This window comes from Narcine bancroftii, chromosome 3 (genome assembly GCF_036971445.1).
Source record: "Narcine bancroftii isolate sNarBan1 chromosome 3, sNarBan1.hap1, whole genome shotgun sequence".
NCBI lineage: Eukaryota > Metazoa > Chordata > Chondrichthyes > Torpediniformes > Narcinidae > Narcine > Narcine bancroftii.
Window position 1 is genome coordinate 142,165,768 of NC_091471.1, and position 25,901 is coordinate 142,191,668.

Consider the following 25,901-nt stretch of genomic DNA (forward strand, 5'->3'; position numbering starts at 1 on the left):
ACGTAGATGAATTCTTCAATGGGATAAACAGAGAAGAGAGTTGGTTGAGTACGAATGTTAAAATACTTGGGAAGAGAGTCAGAAACAGCGCAGTTAGCATGGCAATTAGTGCAACACTATTACAGCGCCAGCAACCCAGGTTTGAATTCGATGCTGTCCATAAGGAGTTTACATGTTCTCCCTGTGTCTGTGTGGGTTTCCTCTGGGTGCTCTAGTTTTCTCCCACCATTCTAAAAAACATAGAAGGAATGTAGGTTAATTGGAGTATTTGGGTAGCGCTGGCCTGTGGGCCAGAAAGACCTGATATGGTGCTGTAGGACTAAATTTAATAAGTTCAACATTAAGGGGCACAAAGGAGAGTGACACCAACTTAGTGGAGGGTTTGACTAGAGCTTGTTCATTGTTCTTAACAGGAAAGTGGTGGCCAACATTAATACAGATTAAATCCAAACATAATGCACAATCTGACAGCTGATACCATATATTCCATTCATTTGGAATCCTATTCCTGTTTACGGTTATGCACATTCAAACTGCTGCCGCCTTTGTGGATCCTAGTGTGCAAATAGGCTTGCAGAATAACACAGTCTGAACCATTACCAATGGTTGCCTGTGATTTTCATGGGGCAATCCTTGTTCACTCAGCACCTAGCTTCTCAACTATTTGTAGGGTTCTCTCCATTCAGAGGATTATGCCATGGATGAGAATGTGCACACAATGAAAATATTGCTGTCACCCGAAACATCATCAAGCAGATAGTTGGGCCCTTCAGCAACTTACAAGCTTGGATTGGATGGGTAGTGTCTTTCAATGTAGCAAAATGATTGTCCCAGCTAGGTGAACTGTGGTTTTCCCATAACTTGTTATCCAGGCACAGTGCTTACCAGCAGTTAGGTAACAATAGGCAGAAGGGAGGAGAACTAGGAAAAGAGAGGAGGAGTGGGCAAGAAAGAAAGCAATGCCACCCATGGCTTTCCGGTCCTGCTGTCGAGCAGACTGATGGATTGGTGGTTTCTGTAAAGAGAAAACGGAATAGAATTCCGTTGTACTCCTATGTAAATTAATTGTTAATCCTATGTACTCCTATGTAAATTAATTGTTTTATGCTTAAAAGTTAAATAGCATTCAAACATGGGCTGATAATTGTAACATGTATGCCATTTAAATGCTGTGCCTAAAAATTATGCACCAACTTTACTGATATACACTGGTAATAGATTCATTGAATTGCCCACTCTCAACATTCTGGTGATAATACTAGCCATAAATTGAACTGCATGGGCCACATAATTACAGTGGCTATGTAGATTCCTGATCTTTCAGTGGTTCAAACGAAATGACTCTACCCAAACTTTCATATGGTCAGACTTTATTCTGCAGAATTGCGAGTTATTTGCACAGAGCCTCACAAAGATGCTCTCTCACAGAGACTGACTATGTGCTTCAAAGCTATTCCTTTGTCTGGTTCAAACATGGGTGGAGTTACATTTGGCCCAATCAAAAGTTCACACAATACATTCTTACCCAATGCAATTGCTACTAAGTACAAATTCCATTGCTACATAAGATTGGCATCCTCTTTTCAGACCTGCTCATTGATTCATTCAGAGTAAATTCCTATAGTTATTCGTCCTGCTAATTGGTCCTTTTGAATTGTCATGTCCGCCTTACTAGAATGCTGCAAAACCTCACTACACTATCACTAGCTGTTAACCCTTCCCTTTCTCAGCTATAAGTGGACATCAGATGGTAGGCATTCCACACCAAATGACCCAGCTCCTGAGTTCCCAACAGCTTTCAATAAGGAAAGATTGAGAAATGTGATGGAAGACCCCCCCCTCCCCACCAATCCTCACTATACTCAAGGAACTTGCCATCATTCAGAATATAGCAGCACATTTGAGTTGAACCTCATCCACTACTTTGAGCAGTCCCATCCTCCCTCACCAGTGTCTTATGGCTGCAGAGCATAGTTATGCAAGGTACCCTCCTACAATTTGCTAAAGCTTCCTTGACATTAGGTATCACACTTCTATTTAATAAAAAAAAACAGAGCTGCAAACTCTGGAACATCACCAGTTACAAATTCACCTCCATTTTAAATATCATCCTGAATTGAAAAATTGCCTCGTTTCCTTTGTTGCTCTTGAATCAGAATTTTACAACTCCTGGCCTCGATATCGTAAGAGTACATTCTTCAGGAGGACTGAAATAGCTCAACAAGGCAAATTGCTCTCAGCTTCTTAATAGCCTCAGGGATAACCATTAAATGCTGGTGTTTTTCACGCTGACCATCAGTGAATAAAACAGCACCACAGTTCCTGTCTTAGATGCCTTTTGTTGGACTTGTCCACAAGAGATCAGTAGATAATCAAATCTCAATATAAATTATATTTCACAGCCATCAAGGGAAAACATAAAATAGTCTATTAAATATTTGTGCACCTCCCTGAGTACCTGTCTACCTTTGCTCAATAAATGGCTGCAGCAGGGTGGGTGGATTGTTGCTGAAGTTAAAAATGTTACAAAAGAAGCTGGAGGATAAGAACAACAGGACTTTGCAAAAGAAAGGCAGGGAAGGTCTTAAGTCCTCTCAATAATTCAATAAGTGCATCATTGATCCCGCATGTGCTATATCCTGTCTTCTTATTATTCCTAAGGTTTAAAAATCAATCAGACTCAGCCTTGAATGCACTCAGTGACTGAGCCTCCATTGATTTACAAAAATTTGCAACCTTTCCAGGAAGGAACTTTCACTACAACTCAGCCCAAACAGATGGACTCTGTATTCTTCGGTCATGTTATGTTTTATTTTCTGCAGCTACAGGTATTACATACAAGTCCAGCAGCAATAGAAATTCACCAAGACAATGGTAACACAAACTATTAATAATATAATATTTCTTTCTTAACTCTATGTACTGACAATAACCACACCAGCAGTGCAAGTATAAGACAGCTTTAATAATCTAATACATACACTAAGAGGTCTTGTCTCTCTGCAAGACGAACCTGGAAAGCTCAACTGTTGCTCTGGATGACCCCTAGTGACCTAGTGGTGTAATTACATATCACCACATTCACCCCCCCATTAAAAAAATTGTTATTCCTCCGCCCGACCCCCTCCCCCGTCCTCCTTCCTTGTTTGTAAGTTCATGTCCAAAATTTTCGTGGCTTCCTTTGCCTTCTGGACCTCCTCGGTAGTGGTATGGAGGTGGGGACTGCAGTCTGCCTTTCGGCCTTTCTTGGTGGAGGTGTGGGAATGGGAAGTACGAGATGACCATGTGGCCATGTGGGCTGGGGATCCTCTGCATGGGATTAGGTCCTGCCATCAAGTCTAGGGTGGTGATATTTTGAGGGGCAGGCGTATCCAGGGTCCTGATTTCCGGGGTGGGTGGTATAGTCCTCTGGGGTGACTCGATGGACGACTGTTCTAGTGACTGCTGCTATGCTCTTTGTTAATCCGTAGACATCTGTGTTTCCTCCGTATTGTTCACATATCCGGCCGGCGCGAAATCCCGGGTGGCCACCAAGTCTTCTCTTCTATCTGGGAATGTGATGAAGGTGTTCTGAGGGTTCGTGTGCCTCAACTCCACTTGATCCACCAACGGGTCCACTTTGTGGGGTTTGCAGTGCTTCCGGAGGAGAACAGGTCCCGGTGTCATCATCCATTTAGTCAGCACTGTGCCCGTCGAGGCTTTCCTTGTGAAAGAAAAGATACGTTCATGTGGGGTCATGTTAGTGGCAGTACACAACAAAGAACATATTGTGTGTAGGGCTTCTGGCAACACTTCTTGCCATCTAGTAACAGGCAGGTCTTTTGCTTTTAAAGTCAAGAGGACCATTTTCCAGATAGTGGCATTTTCTCTTTCGAATTGACCATTCCCCCTGGGATTGTAACTTGTAGTGCAGCTGGTAGCAATCCCTCTCTCGTGCAGGTACTGCTGTACTTCTGCGCTCATGAATGCAGCACCCCTGTCTGTGTGTATGTAGTTCGGGTACCCAAATATGCTGAAGATGGATTGGTGGCATTTTATAACAGTGGCTGCTGATACATCAGAACACGGGATTGCGAAAGGGAAACGGGAATATTCATCTATTACGTTTAGGAAATAGACATTTCTATTATTGGACGGGAGCGGGCCTTTAAAATCAAAGCTGAGACGCTCAAAAGGTTTGGTAGCTTTTATCAGGGTGGCTTTGTCTGGACGGTAAAATTGTGGTTTGCATTCCGCACAGATGGGGCAACTTTTGTTCACTGACCCCACTTCCTCTACTGAAAGCGGGAGGTTTTGGGTTTTAATGAAGTGAAATAGTCTAGCGACCCCTGGATGGCCCAGCTCATTGTGCAAGCTCTGCAATTGGGATGTATGATTAAGGATGGCACAAGTGCCTCTGGGCAGTGTGTCCAGGGGCTCATTGAGTCTCCTGGGGCAATATAGAATGTCGTAGTTAAATGTAGACAATTCTATCCGCCAGCACAGGATTTTGTCGTTCTTAATTCTCCCCCTGTTCTGGTTATCGAACATAAAAGCCACAGACCATTGGTCCGTGACGAGGGAGAAGTGTTTGCAAGCCAGATAATGTCGCCAATCCCTTACTGCTTCCACAATGGCTAGGGCCTCCTTCTCTACTGCTGAATGTCTTACCTCTGACCCCTGTAGGGTTCACAAGAAAAAGACCACCGGTTGTCCGTCTTGGTTTACGGTGGCTGCCAGAGCCACATCGGATGTATCCGTTTCTACTTGAAATGGGATCGACTCATCTATGGACGGCATGGTAGCTTTAGCGATATGGTCTCTAATGTTCCTGAATGCTCTGGTGGCTGCTGGGGACAGTGGGAAAACTGAGGCTTTTATAAGTGGGCGGGCACTTTCAGCGTAGTTGGGGACCCATTGGGCATAGTAAGCGAACAGTCCCAAACACCTTTTTAGTACTTTCTGCGTGAGTGGCACTGGGAGGTCTAGGAGAGGGCGCATACGGGCTGTGTCTGGGCTGATTTTCCTGTTCTGCACTATGTAGCCCAGGATTAGCAACTTCCTGGCGCTAAAGACACATTTGTCCCTGTTGTGTGTTAGGTTCCTTTCCTTGGCTGCCTGGAAGAAGTGTTTTAAATTCGTGTCATGATCCTCCTGAGTGTGGCCACAGACTGTCACTTTGTCTAAGTAGGGGAACACTGTTTTCAGTTGGAACTCATCTACTATTTGGTCCATTTGTCTCTGAAACAGGGACACTCCATTGGTGACACCGAAGGGGAGTAGCAGAAATTGATACAGCCTGCCGTCTGCCTCAAATGCCGTGTAAACGTGATCGCTGTTTCTAATGGGCAGTTGGTGGTATGCTGCCTTCAGGTCTAAGGTGGAGAACACCTTATACTGTGCAATGTTGTTGACCATGTCTGCTATGCGTGGCAGGGGTTAGGCATCTAGTTGTGTAAATTTGTTGATTGTCTGGCTGTAATCCACTACTCTGCGCAGTTTTTCTCCTGACTTTACTACAACCACCTGGGCTCTCCAGGGGCTGGTGCTCTGCTCTATGATGCCCTCCTGTAGTAGCCTGTGGAACTCTGTCCAAATGAAGGCTGTGTCCCTCGGGCTGTACCTCCTGCTCTTTGTGGCTATTGGTGTGCATTCTGGGGTCAGGTGTGTGAACAGCGGAGGGGGTTCTATGTTTAGGACAGACCGGCTGCAGTGTTGTTTCTTTGTAAGGTGTAGTGGGGAGTGATGCCCGTTGTACACTATTGTAATGTTTTCTAACTGGCACTGAAAATCTAACCCCAATAGTACCAGAGCATAGAGGTGAGGGAATACTAGTAATTTGAACCCTTCATATTTTGTGCCAGAGATTTCTAGAGTAACCCTGCAAAACTGTTTTACCTCAGCCGCAAGGCTGCTGGCTGCTAACAGGATCTGGTGCTCACTCAGGCGTGTGGGGAAGGCAAGGTGGTTGACTAACCCCTGGTCAATAAAACTTTCAGTGCTTCCACTATCTATTAAACAATTTACCCTCACATCATTAACTTTGATTCACACAGTGACATCAGATAAATTGTGTGGACTCGCCTGATTCATGCGTAGCGAAGCAAGTCTGGCGTGTCCTTCCATCCGATAGTATTCGGCGTTATATTCATCTCCTGAAGACTGTGTCCTCTGCTCTGTAGCATTTGTCCAAGATGGCCAGCTGCACATGGCATTCATATTCTTCTTTTTGTCTGTGGAGAAAGAAGAGCTTTCCTGCCTCTCATTAGCATGAGAATGGGCCTTGACTGTGGCCTTGGGGCTTCTGCAGACTTTTGCATAATGCCCACGTTTTCCACAGTTGGAACAGACATTTTCTCTGGCAGGGCAGAGGGCTCTGGGGTGCTTTTTTTGTCCACAGAAAAAGCACTTGGGACCCTCAAGGTGCTGCTGCTGCTGTGAATTCCTGTGAGGCAGCATACTTTTCTTTTCATGGGGCGAGAGAGTCCAGCAGTGTGACGTTTGTCCCAGCCCCAGGGTCCTGTGAGTAGTCCTCCAATTCTTTCCTGGTTCTTTCTAAAGCTTCTGCAATAGTCTCTGCCTCATCTAGTCCCACCATTCCTTTCTCCAGCAATCGATGTCTTGTCTCAGTGGACCGTACGCCCACAACAATTCTGTCCCTAATAAGGTCCTCCACATACTCCTGAATTGATATTGCTTTAAAGTTGTGGTGCGCTGTTAGACAGAATCAGACACATACAAGGTAAAGACTGAACAACAGGCTTTAATCCACTAAAACCTCCACAGAGCCAGGATGGCTGTAGCTGCAGCAACTCAGTGTGAGGCCTCAGGAGGCCAGCGTAGGCTTATATCCCGGAGGATGATTGACACCCAACCAGGTGGGGCTTGATCCATTTATGCCAACTGATTGGCAGCCAGCCAGGTGTTGTCCTGTCCCCTTTCTCTCCTGCAGGTACAGAGGTTGTCCCTTGCAGTAGGCCAGTGGTGTACCACCACAAAGTTGCAGCCTCTCGCCAGGTCTTTCTCTGGCAGACTCCCCTACTTGTTGTGACCTGGTCATGAGCCTGTACCGGGAGTGGAGTTTGCTATGCCCCTTACTGTAATGCCTCTGTAAAGTGCTCATTGCCTCTTGGTAGGACCTGGCATCTTGTATAAGGGAGTAAGGGTGGTCTCCCAGCTGCAATAACAGCAGCATTAATAGCTCTTTCTCCGATGCCTCAACACCCTCCACATAATTCAGAAAGAGCATCTCTGCCAGCGGCCAAAATGCATGCCAGCTCCGGAATTTCTGGGGTCAAGCTAGCCTGTCTGGTTCCAGCACATGGCTAAGCTGCAGTCTCTGGTCCCTTAGGTGTAACAAGGGCAGACCCTGGGGTTCTGGGAGATGCTGGTAGAGCCTCTGTGGGACTTGTGTCTGTTGAAGGAGTAAGCTGGGTGCTTGGGGCTGTTGGCTGAGTCTCTGGCTTTGGGAAGTTTGCAGCGGGCTTAGGGGGATCCCAGTGGTAGTGTCAGGTCTCTGTGGTACTGGGGAAACTGCTGCTGGAGGAGTGATTGTAGTGGTGTCTGCTTTCCCTAGCTCTGGAGTAGTTGGGAATTCTGCACACACGTGGTGATCGGGAGCACGAGATTTGTGGAGATCCTTCCACCTGCGGTTGTAGTGGCCCCTTTCTGATTGGACCAGGGTTTAGGGTCGGTGGTGCCTGTACTGGTAAACCCACAGGCAGACAGGGCTCCTGGCTGTTTCTTACCTGCCCTATCATACTTATGTGGTCTTCCCTACATTCCACTGTGATTCCAGTACAGCGGTCCCTCGCCGTCTCTGTCCTCGGATGCATGAGCGTGCTGGTTGTCCCCAGATTCCATTCCTTAGGAAGAGTCTCCAGGTCATCGGGAAAGCGTGTTGGAGCAGAAGCACTTCCATCCTAGTAGCTATCATATTAGTTTATTAAATTGTACTGACAATAACCACACCAGCAGTGCAAGTATAAGACAGCTTTAATAAAGTAATATGTACACTAAGAGGTCTTGTCCTCTGCAAGATGAACCTGGAAGGCTAGACTGTAACTCTGGACTGCTTTATATACAAGGTCATCGGGATGACCCCTGGTGACCTAATGGTGTAATTACATATCACCACACTCTAAACTTAATTCTAGCTTAACCCCACTATGCGCAAATGGAATCCAGGGACGACCATATCTAAGGAAGGATAAGGTCAAGTGGAGGATTATGACAATGGTCTCAGGGATAAGAGAGTTAATATATGAGAAGCAATGATATGCCTGGCGTTGTACTCACTGCAGTTTAGAGGAATTGGAAAGGCTCTATTGAGTAGGTGTGGAGAAGAGGTTTTTAGCAGTGACCAGGGGACACAACCTCAGAATAAAAGGAAGATCTGAGGAGAAATAACTTCAGTCAGAGTTGTGAATTTGTAGAATTCATTGCCACATACAGCTTTTGAGGCCACCATTGGTTATATTCAAAGCAGAGGTTGATAAGTTCTTGATTAATAAGGATGACAAAGGTTATGAGAAGAAGGTAGGAGAATGAGATTGAAAGCAAAAATACATCAGCCATGATTAGAATGGCAGAGCAGACTCAATAGGCTGAATGGCCTAATTATGCTCCTAATTCTCGGGATCTTATTATATGCTTCTCCAAATGTTTCTTTAAAAACAATGACAATATTATATAGTGCAGTTTGAAAACCAGTGTCACTGAACTCCTTCACGTAACATCAAGTTGTTTCAGAAAATAGGGCGTTGCTAAGAAACTCTACTTCAACTTCCTGATGCCATCATTTAACCACGTTGCTGAAGCTAATCAGCCAGCTATTAAAGAAAAATATGAAGAAGCCCATTAGCACTCTTCCTGCTACTGGGAATGGGTCTTTACCATTTATAGGACGTAAGCTTCAACTGACATCGCTAAGGGAGCCATGGAGACGCCCCAGGGCAAATTACAGGCAACACGGGAAGATCTTTGTTACAGGAAATATTCTCAAAGTGCTGACCAGAGATAAATATCTTATAAAGTTAGGCAACCCAAGTCCTGAAAATAGGGAGTTTTTCATTACATTTACTCCCCTTGTCTTTGTCCTTTTGGACATCCTGCTAACATCTTTCCTTCCAGCCCATTCCATCCACTCACTTACATAGCTTTTGCTTCCTTATTCTCCTATTTCTTCCTTTCTTGTTCCCTCCCTTTCTTTTCATGTCCCTGCTTCTCTCCCTTTATCCCTTTCCAGCTCTATTTCCTATCTCTCACCCTCTTACCCTTCCCTGGTGCTCTCCAGTTGCCTTTTTGTCCTGGCTCCATATTATCCCATCTCCTCTGCGTGGCCAAGTTAACTGTATCTAGCTGCAAACTAGTTATGAAACATATATGAAAGTTCAGAGCCTGAAACTGCAAAGATGATGACAGGCATGACTGCTGCAGCTCAAGAAGAGGGTTGTTGCAGAGATCAGAGCTGGGGTTTGTTTGGTCTGGGAGAAATGGAGAACTTAATTGCAACAAAATATCGCCTTTCAATAGCTTTTTACTTTGACTTTCATTGAGAAGCTGTTTCAATGTCATCCTGCCCTCCATCTTTCTGTCTCTTTGTCTCAGTCTCTCTGGTTCTCTTGCACCATCTCCCTTTTTATCATTCACACACAAGTGGCTTCTGCCCCCATCCTTATCCCAATAACACTGAGCCAGCAGTGTACTTTACCTCTCACTGATGAATCCCCTACATCCAACCAAGAAGGACAATTTGTCATATCTACCTAACCACTTTCACAATGATTCTTAATTGCAAGAAAAAGTTGCAAACTTGTGAAACAGATTCATGCCTCGACAGGAAAATGGACCCTTTGGCTATTGGAACAGATGAGCTCCAAGCAATTGGAGAAGCTAATGGTGCTCAGGTTCTGCTGGGTATGAATTAATTGTACCAGTGCATGAGCTCATGCATTGGCACAATTGTTTTTACCTTCAGGCAGATCACCTATTTCCAAAAGGGATTCAAATGTACTCAATAAATGGAACCTGCACCACAAACAGGAATTAAATTGGTGCATTAGGCAGGCATGACTGTGCTCTATAGCTGAGCTATACTTGGGCAAACAGGCACCCCAGTAGAATCAAAGGCTTATGCACTGAAGCAATGCAGCAAGTATATATATCAATACATCTTTCACATTCCAGCACAGCATGTCAAGGGGACAAGGCCACACTTCAGGGTATGAATGCACATCTCGACGTATGTGCAATTTAACCTATTTAAGACTGATACTGCTACTGCACATGCCCACAAATATTCCCTTCCAAATATTGTAAGGGAGTAATATTAAAGGATGTTTGTTCCTCACCACGCAGGTCTCTGAGGATATGGCTGAGGGAGCAGGTATTCTTCCTCTGCTAAGGTATCTGCCCTGCCTCTTGATGTCTGCTAAATATCAGCAGCAGGCTGATTCATGAATGGCATGTTGCTCTTCAAGACATTGATACTGCCACAAAGATTCAGACTGCTGTGTTCCAAGTTCTGTTTGTTGCCCTTGACAACATTCTGGAGGCTATGATGATTGATGTTTTCTGCCTGGTACTATGTAATTCCACATAGCAGGATGTCAGGGTCTCAACTGTGGCCTCTAGTTCTACACTATCTTTAAAATGCATTCAAGCTTTCTTCCCCAGATTGCGGGCACACTTGTTGCAACCTTTCAATGGCTTTTTACTTTTTCTAACTTTCATTTATTATTTTTACACATAAATAATGGAAAAAGCCTGTAAAAAAATTTGCATTTTTACCTCCAGAGTGATTGTTTACAAAGGAAGCTCGTTTACAAAGGAAGAATGTTTACACGAACTTCCTCTGTTGCGGAGATGGTCAGAGGGTAAATGTAGGGGAACGTTGTATTCTTACAGTGCCTGTGGTCAATTTAGACTGCAGGTGGTCCGTAAAAATGTCTAGGGGTCCTGAAGGGAAAATGGCAGGATGGAATTCAGCAAATAAATTCCCTCAGAACATTTTTACTCTGCCAGTGGAGTGGAAAATTTATGCATAGTTTCTGCTTCTCAGGGGCTGTGTAAAAGTCATAATTGAGAAGCTCTCGAAGGAACTTCCACTGACGACCCGAATCTGTGAAGAGGTGTGGTCGTGAGGTCCGACTAATTTATTTGTTTCCCTACCTTCTACTCGCTTTTAATTAACCAAATTGGTTAAAGTTTATTTTTAAGACCGTTAATTACTACTAGAAGACCTCTCATGCTGAAGAGAGTAGCCAAAGTACCTAAATTTAAAACCATGAAAAAAAGAGGAGGAGGAAGAAACTGAGATTGAACAGGACACTCCTCTGACATTTGGAATGGCAACCAAAATGATCGGAAAGCAGTAAATGGATATTACCAAAGCTTTAAAAATGTCTGCCAAAGACATTAAAAACAAACTTGATATAGTTTTGGACTCACTACCACAAATAGAAGAACGTCTGACTGAATTGGAAGCCAACGACATCATGGAGAATAATAGGCTGGATAAACTTGAACAACAAGTTGATAACAAAAAGTTAAAAGCTCGAGTATTTACATTAGAAGGACAGAGTCATCAAAATAATCATCATATTTTAGGTCTGAAGGAGTATGTTGAAAAGGGTAAACCACTGATAAAGTTTTTATGGAGTTACTTACTGAATGATTTGGAGTTAAAGTGGTTGGAAATTATTTAGTGCTGGAAAGAGCACATCACTCCTTATCTTTAAAGAATGCTTCAGAGTATCCGAGAACAGTTATATTATGCTTTCATCATTATCAAAAAAAAGGAGCTAATCTTGAGAACCACTCGTTCAAAAAAAATCTAACTTTTCAAGGTCTACTTATTAGACTAGTGGAGGATTACTGCCTAGAAATAGTCCCTCTGCACAAGGTCTACAACGAGATAATGCTGGAGCTGAATAAAAATGATTTCAAACCTGTCTTATTCTACCCGGCGAGATTGAGATTTACCCGAGGAGATCAAAAGATATTTCTACATTCGCCCAAAGAGATTTGGAAATTTGTGAAACGAGAGACTACTGTGGTACTGTCGACCTCAACGTCAAAAGGAGTGAACTTTTGATACTCGAAACTGGCTGATTTCAATTAAAAAAGAGAGGACATTTATTTTCTCTCTCTTTCTTTGATCTTCTGAAATAACATGTTTGCATAAGGGAAATGACCATATCTGAGAAATAATTTTGATTTATATATTTAATCAATTATATATTAATAGCAGTAGAAGATATCTTTTGGTGCTCTGAATGTTATTATTTCTGCCGGTTTTACCAATCATTGATTTCTCTGGGCACATGCGCCCAGTACTTTTTTGTTCATTTTACTTTTGGGAGATGTATTTGCTTATATTAAAAGTAATGTGAAACCATTTGATATGAAAATGTTCACTAGTGATAGATGGTTTGGTTGTTCAAAATTTTTTTGTTAAATGTTGAAAGTGATATTTTACAGACTAACTATGCAAAGCAGAATTTGGAATATTTTTCAGATACTAGCAGGTTGTTATCAGTGTTTTGATATCTTTGATATCTTTGGTCTTATTATCTTTTCTTCTTTGGCTTGGCTTTGTGGACGAAGTTGTTTAATTAGGAGCAGTAACAACAACTGTGGAAGATATTGAGAACTAAGACTCAATTTTATATCCATGGAGAGAAATCTGGCAAATTACTAGCCAATCCAATTGAAAGCTATTTCAATTAAAAAACAAATTAATAGATTTCTCTCCCTGATGGTAAAATAACCACTGACCATTCTAAAACAAATGACACTTTACTCTTCTGATGGATTTCCAATGGAGATTTAGAAATTATTCTCTAAACAACTTATTCCACAACTAACCCTAGTACTGAATGATTCATTTCAAGAAGAGAAATTACCTCCTTCTTTTAGCAAGGTTGCCATTTCTGTGATTTAAAAAAATGAAAGATCCTGAAAAATGTGCATCCTACAGACCAATTTCTTTACTCAATATGGACATTAAGATTTAATCAAAAAATTTTAGCAAATAAATTGGAGGATATTTTTTACCAGGAATAATAAATTTGGACCAAATGGGTTTTATTAAAAATAGATATTCTTATCATAATATTCTACTCATCTTAATGAATGTATAATTTCCTTAGACACTGAAAAAGCATTTTATAGAGTAGAATGGGAATACCTATTTGTCACTTTAGTAACATTTAATTTTGAACCAGTTAATATTCAATGGGTTAATTTCTTAAATTAACTCCAAAACTTCAATCTATGTCTCATTATTAAATTCTTTGTTAGTTTTGGAATAGAGAAAGGTAAAGGTGAGCTCAATACTGCCCATAAGGAAATATTCTTAAGGGATTTCAATTCAGTTTCCATCCAATTTGGGCAAAATGTAAGAACAATAGCATATTACTTGTGTTCATTGCCCAATAACCATATATAAAATCTAAAATTAGGTAACAATTGTCCTCCATTTCTTTTAGAGGCTTCTTTAGAGGATTTATTGGGCATAGGTTATATTTATGTCCAGATGACCTTCTACTTTTTGTGTCCACTTGTGACAGATTATGTAATATTTTATATTGCATGTAAATATATCTTAAAGGAGACAAATTGTGGCAGGTTTTTTAAAGTGTAGGTCACATACAAACACTTCAAAACAGATCTCATTTAAAATGCCAGAACTCTGCTCAACCCAGACAGTCCAAGCTCTGTGTACCTTTGCGAAAACTTTGAAGGATGACAATAAGGACTTCACAAGTAGGTGTTAATTGGACATGCTATGGGATAATGGATTATTGTTTTGGAAAACAACAGAGGAATGAACTTGGAAGATTAGGTCTGGGGCCGCAATCTGTCTGAGTGCAATTGGCTGATTTAAGAGGGTCATGTGGTTTTCTGTGTGTGTGTGTGTGTGTGTGTGTGTGTGTGTGTGTGTGTGTGTGTGTGTGTGTGTGTGTGTGTGTGTGTGTGTGTGTGTGAGAGAGAGAGAGAGAGAGAGAGAGAGAGAAAGAGAGAGAGAGAATTCAGTTCTAAAGTTCAGCAACAGCAACTAGGACTGGAACAGGACAAGCTGGCAAGCTTATAGAAAAAAAACATTTTGAAGATAGGTTGTGAGTTCTTAGTTCAGCCTGTTCAAAGCCTTTGTGGTCCATATGAGAGGAGATGGCTGGCTGCATAATGTTTCACTTGAAATAAAGGAAACAAAAAGGAACTCTGTGGTGACCTAAAAGAAAAAGGTTATCATCTGGAAAACCCTGATGGGGCAAGTTTCTTCAGCAAGACATTGAAAAGGGATCAGTTGTGGGTGTCCAACGAGCAACAAATCTCTCTCTGACAACCAACAAGATCCTTCCTGAGCAGTAACCATTTACCTTTCAAGCACCAAAGCCTGGTGAAATTCATAAATGTTAAACTCTGTGCACAGTATAAGAATTGCCTGATACCAGTGTGAATTTGGAGGAGTGAGAAGTAAGATTGGACTGTGAATCAAAGATCTTTTCTGAACTTATATACATATTACATACATGTATGCTTAGAATTAGAAGGGGGGTTAAGTTTAATAAGTTAATAGTAATAAATTAAAGTTTGATCCTGTTTTCACGTTTAAAGATAATTAAAAACAACTTTTGTTTAAGTAACCATTTGTCTTGGTGAATTTGGTGCATTTCTATTTCTGGGTTTTGGGATCCTCTGGGCCCATAACACACTCCAGAGGTATCCATACCAAAGATATTGTCATTACTTACATGCTTTAGTAAATTTGCAGGAAATAAACTTAATCTGTTTAAGAGTGAACTATTACCACTAAGAGGCCCACTTAATCTATATTCTAAGTATATTTTTTAAATAGTGAAAGATCAATTTAAATATCTAGGGATCATGATAACTAAGAATTTTAAAAACCTCTTTAAAGGAAACTTTATACAGGAGAATCAGTCCAAAACAATACTCTCTGGATAGTCACTTTCTCTTAGGCCATATTAATTTGATTAAAATAAATATTTTACTAACGTTTTTATATTTATTTCAATCATTACCAATTTTTATTTCTGTCTTTCTTTGACACATTGGAATCATCAATTATGTTATATACATGGCAAGGAAAGAAACCAAGAATAAATAAAAGTTATCTTCAGAACACAAGAAATGGAGGACTATTGTTACCTAATTTTAGATTTTATTATTGGGCAATGAACACAAGTAATATGCTATTGTTCTTACAGTTTGATAATAGAGATGATTGCCCCAATTGGATGGAAACTGAATTGAAATTCCTTAAGAATATTTCCTTACGGGTGGTATTGGGCTCACCTTTACCTTTCTCTATTCCAAAACTAACAAAGAAATTAATAATGAGACATAGATTGAAGTTTTGGAGTTAATTTAGGAAATCTTTTAGAATTATGGGATTTATATTTACTCATTCTATTCTACTCAATCTTTTATTCCAATCTTCCATTTTAGATGGAAACGATGAAGAATAGAATCGTCTAGGAATTACAACTTTTAACAATCTTTTTATCCAACAAAATTTTGCATCTTTACAACAATTGACTATGAAATGTAATCTGCCAAACAGACATATTAAGATATTATCAAATTAGGCATTTTATTCATTCTAAACTTTCAGATTTCCATATCTTCCAGATCCAAATTTCAAAGACCAATTTTTTGAATACAATTTTGTACATAAAGGTATAATATTTGCCTTATATTATAAAATAATTGAATTTAAAAATAGCCTCTTTATTTAGGATCAAAACTGAATGGGAGAATTATCTTAATATGTCTATTTCAGAAGAAGATTGGATTTAAATTTTGGCTCTTATCCATGACTCATCTCTATGCACTAGGGAGTTTGATTCAATTTAAAGTGGTGCATAGAGTACATTTTTCTAAAGTTAAACTCACTCAAATCTACCCAGATATCAACTCATTGTGTTACAAATGTAAAATATTTGAAGCCTCTTTGATACACATGTTTTGGTTTTGTCCTAATTTTCAGAACATTTTCAGCCATTTTTAGTATCGAGCTAGAACCATATACATTGATTAAAATGTTTGGCTTCTCCAGTGATGTAAAAGTAGATTTAACATCTTACCAAAAACAGGTCTTAGCATTTTCTACATTACTGGCTAGAAGAGGAATATTGCTAAAATGGAAAGAGGACTTTCCACCTACCCCTTAGACAATGGTTACTGGATATATGTCCTTTCTAATTTTGGTAAAAATCAGACATAATGTTAGGAAGATTAAGATATCTTTCTATAAGACTTGGGGTCCATTTATAGCTTACATTCATAATTAAGGAGTGGTGATGCAGTAAATGGGCATGCTTTGTCAGATCTTCTGAAGCCATTGTTCACCTTCAAGTCTGCTTAAATACCAATTTCAACCTTGGTTGGTGGATGGGGTTAGATATTTATAATCAACCTTTTGTTTCATTTTCCTTTTTTTTACTATTCACTCTATGTTTAGATTCAAATACAAGTCCATGTATTATTATTTCTATATGATATGATACCAATCCAAATGTATATTATATTTAATTTATATGGACTTGTAATGTATGGTTGTATGATAAAACACAATAAAAATAATTTTAAAAGAAAGAGAAGCTCTCTCAATGTCATCCTGCCATCTATCTGCCTGATTCCATGAGTCTGTCTCTCTGGTTCACTTACTAGCGATCACCAACTTCAGTCTCCGAATCAAGAGCCAGCCTTGCAGTAGCCAAGCACCAATCAAAGGAGACACAAGAGACTGCAGATGCAAGAAAGTGCAGCTAAAAAAAGGGGAGGAATGATGGGAAGATGGAACTAGATGAGGCGGGAATAGCAAAAGTAGATGAAGGAAGAAATCGAGGTGTGTAGGTATGCGTGTAATAGGCAGATGGAAACAGGTGGGAGTGGGTAAAAGAATCCAAGTAATGGGGGAGGGTAAATGGAATAGCTGAACAAGTGGAGGACTGGTCTGGATGGAACACAGGCAGTGTAGCTCAACTGAAATTGGAAAATTCAATGAACTGCCTTAGGTAATATTAAAGATCTTGTAGTTAGGAATCTTCTTGGGAGACATTATCACAGTATGATTGAATTTCTCAAACAAATAGAGGATGCATTTCCTCAAATTAAAACTAGTGTATTATGCCTAAATCAAAGAGAATATAACAGGATAAGGGAAGCACTGGCTAGCAAAGACTGGGAGTGCAGGCTATATAGCAGATTGTAGAATACCAAATTTTATGCAGGCAAAAGGCAGGTAACTATAGACCAGCTGGCATAATAGACAATAGGTGCTGGAGTAGGCTAATTGGCCCATTGAGCCAGCACCGCCATTTTTCAGATCCGTCAGTACCCATTCCCAGCCTTATTCTCATAACCCTCAACTCCTCTGCCCACAAGAGCCCTATCTAACTCCCTTTTGAACATATCCAGTGAATCTGCCCCCCACCACCCTCTGCGGCAAAGCATTTCACAGATCCAAACTTCTCTGGGTAAAAAATTTTCTCCTCATCTCTGTCCTAAAGGGCCTTCCCTGATTTCTTAAACTATGGCCTCTAGTCCTAATCTCTCCCAACATTAAGAACAAGTAATCTGAATTTACCCTGTTTAACCCCTTGATAATCTTGTATACCTTAATCATGTCTCCCCTCATCCTTCTAAACTCCATCACATATAAGCCCAGTCTTTCCAACCTTTCAGCATATGTCAATCCTGCCATCTCGGGAACCAACCTTGTAAATCTGTGCTGCACTTCCTCTATAGCGAGTATGTCCTTCCTCAAATTTGGAGATCAGAACTGGACGCAATATTCCAGGTTAGGTTTCACCAGGGCCCTGTACAACTGCAGGAGGGTATCTCTGCTCTTATACTCCAATCCTCTCTTTATGAAAGCCAAGATGCTATTTGCCCTCTTCACAGCTTGCTGACCTTGCATAGTTGAGAAAATGTTTGAAGCTATCATTTAGGGAGAAATAGCAAGATGTCTGGAAAGAAATTGGTCCATCCGGCTACTAAATTGAATGGAAAAGCAAACTGTGCAGGGGATGTAGAGAGGCTGCAGAGATGATGTTAATTGTTAACAGATACTATTTTGCACACAAGAGAAGATGAAGGAACAGAAGCAGGCCACTAGGCCCATCAAGTCTGTTCCATAAAACTACACTAAGCTACTCTACACTAGTTCCAATTTCCAGCCTTTTCCCCATATCCCTTGATATCCTCACTAATGAGATACTTGTCTATTTCTTGTTTAAATACTCCCAGTGATCTCACTTCCACTGCTGTATGTGGCAGCGAGTTCCACAGATCCACAACCCTCTGGCTAAAGAAGTTCTTTCTAATCTCTGTTTTATATGGATAGCTTCTAATTTTCAGACTATGACCCCTTGTCCTCGATTCACCTACCAAGGGAAAGATCTTAACCGCATCCACCCTATCTTAACCTTTCAAAATACGAAATGCCTCTATGAGATCTCCTCTCATTCTCTGATACTCCAATGAACACAACCCAAGAACTGTCAAACACTACTTGTACGTTAGCCCTTGCATCTATACCACAATCCAAATCATTAATATAAATTGTAAACAGCAGCGGCCTCAATACCGACCCCTGCGGAACACCACTAGTTACAGACAGGCATCCAAAATGAGAACCCTTAATTTCAACCCTTGCTTCCTGTCTATCAGCCACTCCTCTATCCATTTTAATAACTTTCCTGTTATTCCATTGGCCCTCATCTGACTTGGACCTATCTTGTCATGCATCTCTAGGTATTTCATCACCTCATCCTTGAGGATCAACTCTAATATCATCCCACCCACTGATGTCAGACTAATCAGCCTATAGTTTCCTTTTTTCTGTCTCCCACCTTTTTTAAACAGCGGGACCACATTTGCGACTTTCCAATCCTCTGGAATTTCTCCAGAGTCTATCGATTTCTGGAAGATTATCGCCAATGGATCTACAATCTCCAAAAGCACTTCTTTCAAAACTCACGGATGCACCACATCCGGCCCGGGAGATTTATCAATCTTTAATCTGTTTAGTTTGCCTAACACAATTTTTCTAGTAACCCTAAATGAATCTAACTCTACTCCCTGAAGCCTCTGTCTATCCGGAATATTACTAATGCCTTCCACGGTGAAGACAGATGCAAAATATTGATTAAGCTCCTCTGCCATCTCTTTATAACCCATTACAATTTCCCCAGAATCATTTTGTATCAGTCCTATGTCAACATGTGTCTCTCTTTTATTTCTCATATATTTGAAAAAGCTCTTAGCATCATTTTTAATATTGTTAGCTAATCGCCTTTCATAGCTCATCTTTTCTTTCCAAATGACATTTTTTGTCTCTTCCTGAAAGTGTCGAAAGGAATCCCAGTCCTCTGATTTCCCACTAATTTTAGCTTCCTTGTATGCCCTCACCTTTGCTTTATCGTCAACGACAATGGTACCATCTTTCCTTGGACAAATTTCTGTTTCCTTGGAATATATCTATCCTACATGCCTTTTATTACTTGCAAAAATATCTTCCAGTCCTGCTCTGATCCTCCAGTTAATTTGCTTTCCCAGTTTACTTGAGCCAGTTCCTTTCTCATACCACTGTAATTTCTTTTATTCTACTGAAAAATTGATACATATGATAATTTTTTTTTTCTTTTCAAATTTTAAATTAAATTCAACCATGTTATGATCGCTGCTTCCTAGAGGTTCTATGACCTTTAACTCCCTAACAACCTTGGGCTCATTGCACATGACCCAATCCAGAACTGCAGATCCCTGAGTGGGCTTCACGAAAAGCTGTTCAAGAAAGCTATCTCTTAGGTTTTCTACAAACTCTCTCTCTCTCTCTCTCTCTCTCCTGGCTTCCTGAATTTTCCTGTATTTCCCAATCCCATGACATGTTAAAATCTCCTATAATTATTTTGTTATTATCCTTGTGGCATGCCCTCTGTATTTCCTGCTGTAGCTCATTATCCACTTCCTGGCTATTGTTTGGGGGCCTGTATACAACTGCTAATATGGTCTTTTTACCCTTGACATTTCTTAATTCAACCCATCATGATTCTATCTCTTTTGACCCTTTGTCCCTTCTTTCTATTGATTTAATGTCATTTTTGATCATCAGAACCTTCCCTCCTCCTCTACCCACCTGCCTATCTTTCCTATAGACTGTGTAACCATGGAGATTGAGCTCCCAATCACACCCCTCATTGAGCCATGTTTCAGTAATGGCTACAACGTTACTCTTTTTCAGCTGAATCTGAGCAACCAGGTCATTCACTTTGTTTCCAATGCTATGTGGATTTAAATATAGTTCCGTATTCTTTTTGAACAGCACTTTCTCCTGCCTGCTCACCTGACTTTTCTTTATGTTGATATTGAGTAACTCTACTTCATTTCTCTACCTGTTGTAATTTTCAGTCTCCCTACTGTCCTATTCTCTACGCTCTCATTTTGAATTCCCTCCCCCTGCCAAACTAGTTTAAACCCTCCCCAACAGCTCAAGCAAACCCTCCTGTCAGGATACTGGTCCCCTTCCAGTTTAGGTGCAGCCCATCCTTGTTACAGAGGTCTGACCTTCCCCAGAAGTGGTCTCAATGATCCAGGAATCTGAACCCCTTCCCCCTGCACCAACTCCTTAGCCACGCATTCATCAGCCATATCTTCCTATCAGTACCCTGTTTGGCACATGGCACAGGCAGCAATCTGGAGATTACCACCCTCAAGGTCCTATCTTTTAACTTTCTACCTAACTCCCTATATTCCCTCTTTAGGACCTCTTTTCCAGTGGGCACCAATGACATCTGGCTGCTCCCCTTCCCCTTTCAGAATGTTTGGAATACGATCTGAGACATCCTTGACCCTGGCACCTGGAAGGCAACACACCAACCGGGAGTCACGATGCATTCCAGCAAACTTCCTGTCTGTCCTCCTAACCAATGAGTCCCCTATCACTAATGCTCTCCCCTTAGCCTTTCCTTTTTTTTTAATTTTTAATTTTTTACACAATAAACCATATTGACCAAAATACATACAGACATTTTTCTCTTGAATATAAAGTGTCATTTTCTCCCTTTTTTCCCCCCTCCCTTCCCTCCCTCCCTCTCTCCCCTTCCCATTTATTCAAAGTTCAATCTATAAGATACATTAAATCCGTTAAACAATGTCGTCACTTAATAAAATAAACAAGAAATTTTTATTTTTTACTTTTATATACTGAGTCAGTTAATTTTGTTGTCTTCTCCTGTCATTTTAGGTGGTGGAGGTTCATGGTAGGATTTCTTAATTGTATTTCATGTATGGTTCCCATATTTGTTTGAATATTGTGATGTTATTTCTTAAATTATATGTTATTTTTTCTAATGGAAGGCAAGGGTCTGGCAGATAGAATACAATGTTCATCCACTTGAAAATAAAAATTGTGGATCAGATTTTTATTTCAAATGATAAAAGGTTGCAAAATGCTTTTGTGCAGAGGCATGAATTGTGAAAGATTGGTTTGTTGCTAATAAGAAGTTGCTTTTTATTGCTAAAGGCCTTAAATTTAAGAACAGGAGGTTCTTCTGGAACGGTACGATGTACTGGCAAGGCCACACATGGAGCACTGTGTGCAGTTCTGGTTTCCTGACTTAAACAAACTGTTCTGGATTTGGATGTCGTTCAGAGGAGGTTCACCAAGTTGATTGTGGAGATGAGAGGGTTATCCACTGAGGAGAGATTGAATTGCCTGGGTCTACATTTGCTGGAATTCAGAAGCTACTATTAAGGGGGGATTCTTATAGAAAAATAAAAATTATGAAAGGGATAGCTTAAATAGAGTCAGGAAAGTTTTTTCCACTGGAAGAATTACAGACAGCAACAAGGTAGCATAGTTGAGTTATGCCACAACAACAACCTTGCACTTAATGTTAGTAAAAGCTTATTGTGGACTTCAGGAAGGGGAAATTAGGAGATCACAAACTAGCCTTCATCGAGGGGTCAGCAGTGGGAAGGGTTAAGAGCCTCAAGTTCCTGGATGTCAACTCTTTGATGATCTATCCTGGGGCCTCCAGGTTAATGCAATCACCAAGAAGGCTTGCCAGCAGCTTTATTTTGTGAGGAATTTGAGAAGATTTGGTATGTCGCCAAAAACTTTTACAAATTTCTACAGGTTAACCATGGAGTTCATTCTGGCTGGTTGCATCACTGTCTGGTATGGAAGTGCCAATGCACAGGACAAGAAAAAAATGACAGAGTTGTGGACATCTAGAAGAGATGACATCTTAAGAAAGCAGCCTCTATCCTCTCGGTCCCTCACTATCCAGACATGCCTTCTTCACATTGCTACCTCAAGAATCTGCTGATGAACACGCTGCTATCAGATTTCTGAAAGGACAATGAATCACAGACACCACCTCACTTTCTCTCATTTTGCACCAATTTATTTATTTTTAGATGTATTTTTATAGCATTTTTTTCTTTTAATTTTGACATACAGGACTGTAATAGGCCAATTCAGCCTCATGAGTCCGTCCTGCCCAATTTACGCCCATTAACCTACACTCCTGGCACATTTTGAAGGGTTAGAGGAAACTGGAGCCCCCAGAGAAAACCCATGCAAACTCCTTACAGACAGCAGGGGATTTGAACTAAGGTCCAGTCCTGATCACTAACGCTGAAAAGGTGTGGCGCTGACCACTATGCCAACTGTGACTCTCAATATTTGCACTGTAATGATGCCATAAAACCATGAATTTTGGACACATTTATGACAATAAATTCTGATTCCAATATGTGAGACGAGAACTAGGGAACATAGCTTCAAGATTCATGGGAGGAGATTTAGGATGAAGCTGAGGAGGGACTGCTTTTGGCAGAAAATAATGAATATGTGGCATTCATTGTCTAAGGAGGCAGCAGAAGGCTGCCTCATTAAATAGACACAGTTAGATAGGTTTTTGTATAGTGGGGGAATTAAGGGTTATGGGGAAAGTAGGTGGAGCCATGATCTAATTAAGTGGCAGAACAGGCTCTATAGAGCAAATTGTTGACTCCTGCTCCTATCTCTGATATTCTCAAGTTTCTATGCCTGTACTGGAGATCACATGAACTCCTATGTTCTGGTGGTGGCTGAATTATGGTTTATTCTTTCAGTAATTTTCCATTGCTGCTAAACATTTTATTTGTCAAAATTGTTCTTGATCTATTTGTTCAGCATATACAGAATGAAGCCAATTAAGAGGGAGTAAATTCTGCTTGTACATTTTACTTCCCTCTTAATCCTTCAAGGCAATTCTTCTGATTTAATTGGAAGAAGAGTACAGTTATCTCTTCAAAGCACAAAATTAACACCTTTGAAAGCTATGCAACTTACATTCTATGGTCATGTGTTGCAGAAGACTAAGGTTCCCTTGTGTGATGTATATTCAATTCTCAGGTGAACCTCACTATATTGCACAAAAGAGTAGATCGTTGTATGATACGTGTATGAAATCATTCTAGCATCTAGACAACTGCAGTATCCCTCTAATTAAATTTAATTTTTTAAATTGATTAAATTTTAAATTTAAGTTTAGACATACAGTACGGTAACAAGCATCCGGGGAAAATTTATGCAGATACAGGGAAAACATGCAAACTATTTAAAGACAGTGAGAGATTCGAACCCCATTGAAGGAGTAAGAGGGAAGAAAGGGATAAAATGTATTCACATGCAGCGAGCCAGACTATTTTATGTTCAGCATCAAAGAGCATCAATACTGACAACAGCTGCAAGTTATTGTCAAACTCCTTTTCTCCATGAAAATTTAATATTAGATACAATGACGTACATTTGCAGATGATTCAAAAGATTATAGTGCTGGCTTGCTATGGAGATGAGGCTTTCTCAGAAATCCAAAGTGCGCCAAAGCAAGTTTGATCCCATGGCAGAGTAACATCCAACAAGTTGAGATGCCTTGGGAAATGCAAGGATGATCTCACTTTTGTGATTTCCCTGCAATTGAGAGTGTCCCTGTTTCATTCCTTGTTTGAGATTTTTTTTGTCATTCAAGTCAAGAAAGAATCAAAGACATACCTGGGCAGTGCACCTTTTTGGGCATCTTAAATATTGTATTTCTTACACAGAGGCTCTGTGAAACCAAATATTCCTTCGAAAGAAGAAAAGACCAAATTGAGCAGCTCTGCTACTTTGCAGCTTGTCCTCCTCCATGCCATTCATTAGCACGCTTTTTGTGTTCCTCAAGTGGACTACTTGACGTTTGCCTGTAGGATCAGTAAATAGGAAGAGATGATCACCAGGAAGTTATGCATCTTCCAAGATTAATTCCAGATATAGCAGGTGCAAGGCTTGAAACATAAGGTCTGTGTATGTACAATGAAGCAGACCATTCATAAATCTGACAGGCTGGATGATGATGATAAATGTGCAGTGCATTCATATTTTATTTTGAGAGAGCCTTTGCTGCAATGCCTGTCTAAGACTAATAATTGAATTAGTTGCGTACATTTTATACAGTAATTTTATTTTCTGGTTTAATATAAGGTGGCAATGCCTCATTCTATTTTACCAACTGAAGACTGATCTTAAGATACTCAAGTGACCACAGTAATCCGCTAAGCATGTGAATGATTTGAAAGTCAGCATGCAGGAATGGATGGACATTATAAGCCAAATGAAAATCCATCCACGATCCAGCACTGTCTCACATTACATTAAGAAGGATCTAGCATGGGACTCATGATGCTGAGAGGTGGCTCCTCACCTTTGTTAACTTCCTGTGCTGCATCTCTCTTGGATGTCCTGATTTAGGTCTTGATCTTGCCTCTGTCTTGGCTGCTGGTTCTCACCTAGCTCCAGCTTGGCAGCTATTGCCATAATTCAGATGATGATAAAATAATGCAATGCATTCTAGAGCTGCATCCTGGTTACTGAATACTGAAGTTTGACACAAGTGTGGTGCAGTCAGCAAAATATCACATTTACTAGCCCTTCCATGGGATCCTCTTAAGATCCTTATAGCAGTGTGGTTATGACTGAAACCATCTTCATCTGGTGTGCTCGGTGCAATGAGGAGAGGATTGTTTATATCATATAAAATACACTTCTTTGGGCTATGTGGCTCTCACAAAATAAGGGATAGCTAAATCAATGAATTGTGGGAGATGCCATCAAATTTAGAATTGATCGTTAGCAAGGTCCTTGGAAAGTCCAGCACCAGGTGTACATTGAGCGAATGCAGTCTCTTCTTGTTAATGATTATTTTTGTGTTGAGAATGGGAGCTGTAAGATTTACAGGACTGAATGCATTTTGGAGAACCCTGAAATAAGAGTGAATACCAACATCCAGGCTGTCTGCCTCTGAGCATTGAGAGAGAAGAAGATGAATCTTGTTGTTTTGAAGTGGAGGTTGGAGATGCTGCTTTGTGTTGGACGTACATACAGGTGGAGTATATCTAAAGGGACCAGAAGTGTTTCAGACTTTGGATCTTTTCAGATTTTGGAACACCACTCAGACTTAAAGATATGTGCATTCACATTACAATACAAATACCTCGTATATACTCATGTAATTGTCAAATTTTTTTGACCACTTTTTTGGGCCTAAAATGGGGGAGGGGTTGAATTTTACATGGGTCAAACTTTTGACCTTATGAGTACCTATTCTTCAAGGGGTTGAGCATTCGGATGGCCGGGACTGGGTGGTCAGTTCATGGTCGGGGAATTAGTAGCTCAAGTGGTTAGGCAGCCGGCATGAGGATTCCCAATTGGGAGTTCTGATGGGCAGTGCTGTGGCAAGAATCCTCGGTCAGGAGTTCAGATGGGCAGCAGCAGGGGCGAGAATCCACAGTTGGAGCATTGGGAGCTCGGATGGGCAGGTGGCTGAGGACAAAAATAAGGGGACGGGGGGGGGTCGATT

At 40.7% G+C, this 25,901-nt stretch overlaps 1 long non-coding RNA gene across 2 annotated transcripts in view; it reads right to left on the reverse strand.

Moving 5' to 3' along the window:
- Nucleotides 1-767: 767 nt before the first annotated feature.
- Nucleotides 768-25,901, reverse strand: part of LOC138757640 (uncharacterized) — a 39,966-nt gene continuing 14,832 nt past the window's right edge. Inside the window, exons 2-3 of one of the 2 annotated variants that reach the window (XR_011353779.1) lie at nucleotides 24,059-24,246; nucleotides 768-1,015 (exon numbers count right to left, since the gene is read on the reverse strand). This is a non-coding gene — a long non-coding RNA (uncharacterized lncRNA). Of the gene's footprint in view, nucleotides 1,016-23,783; nucleotides 23,978-24,058; nucleotides 24,247-25,901 lie in introns of those variants that run through there. The other variant, XR_011353778.1, reaches the window with a different exon arrangement.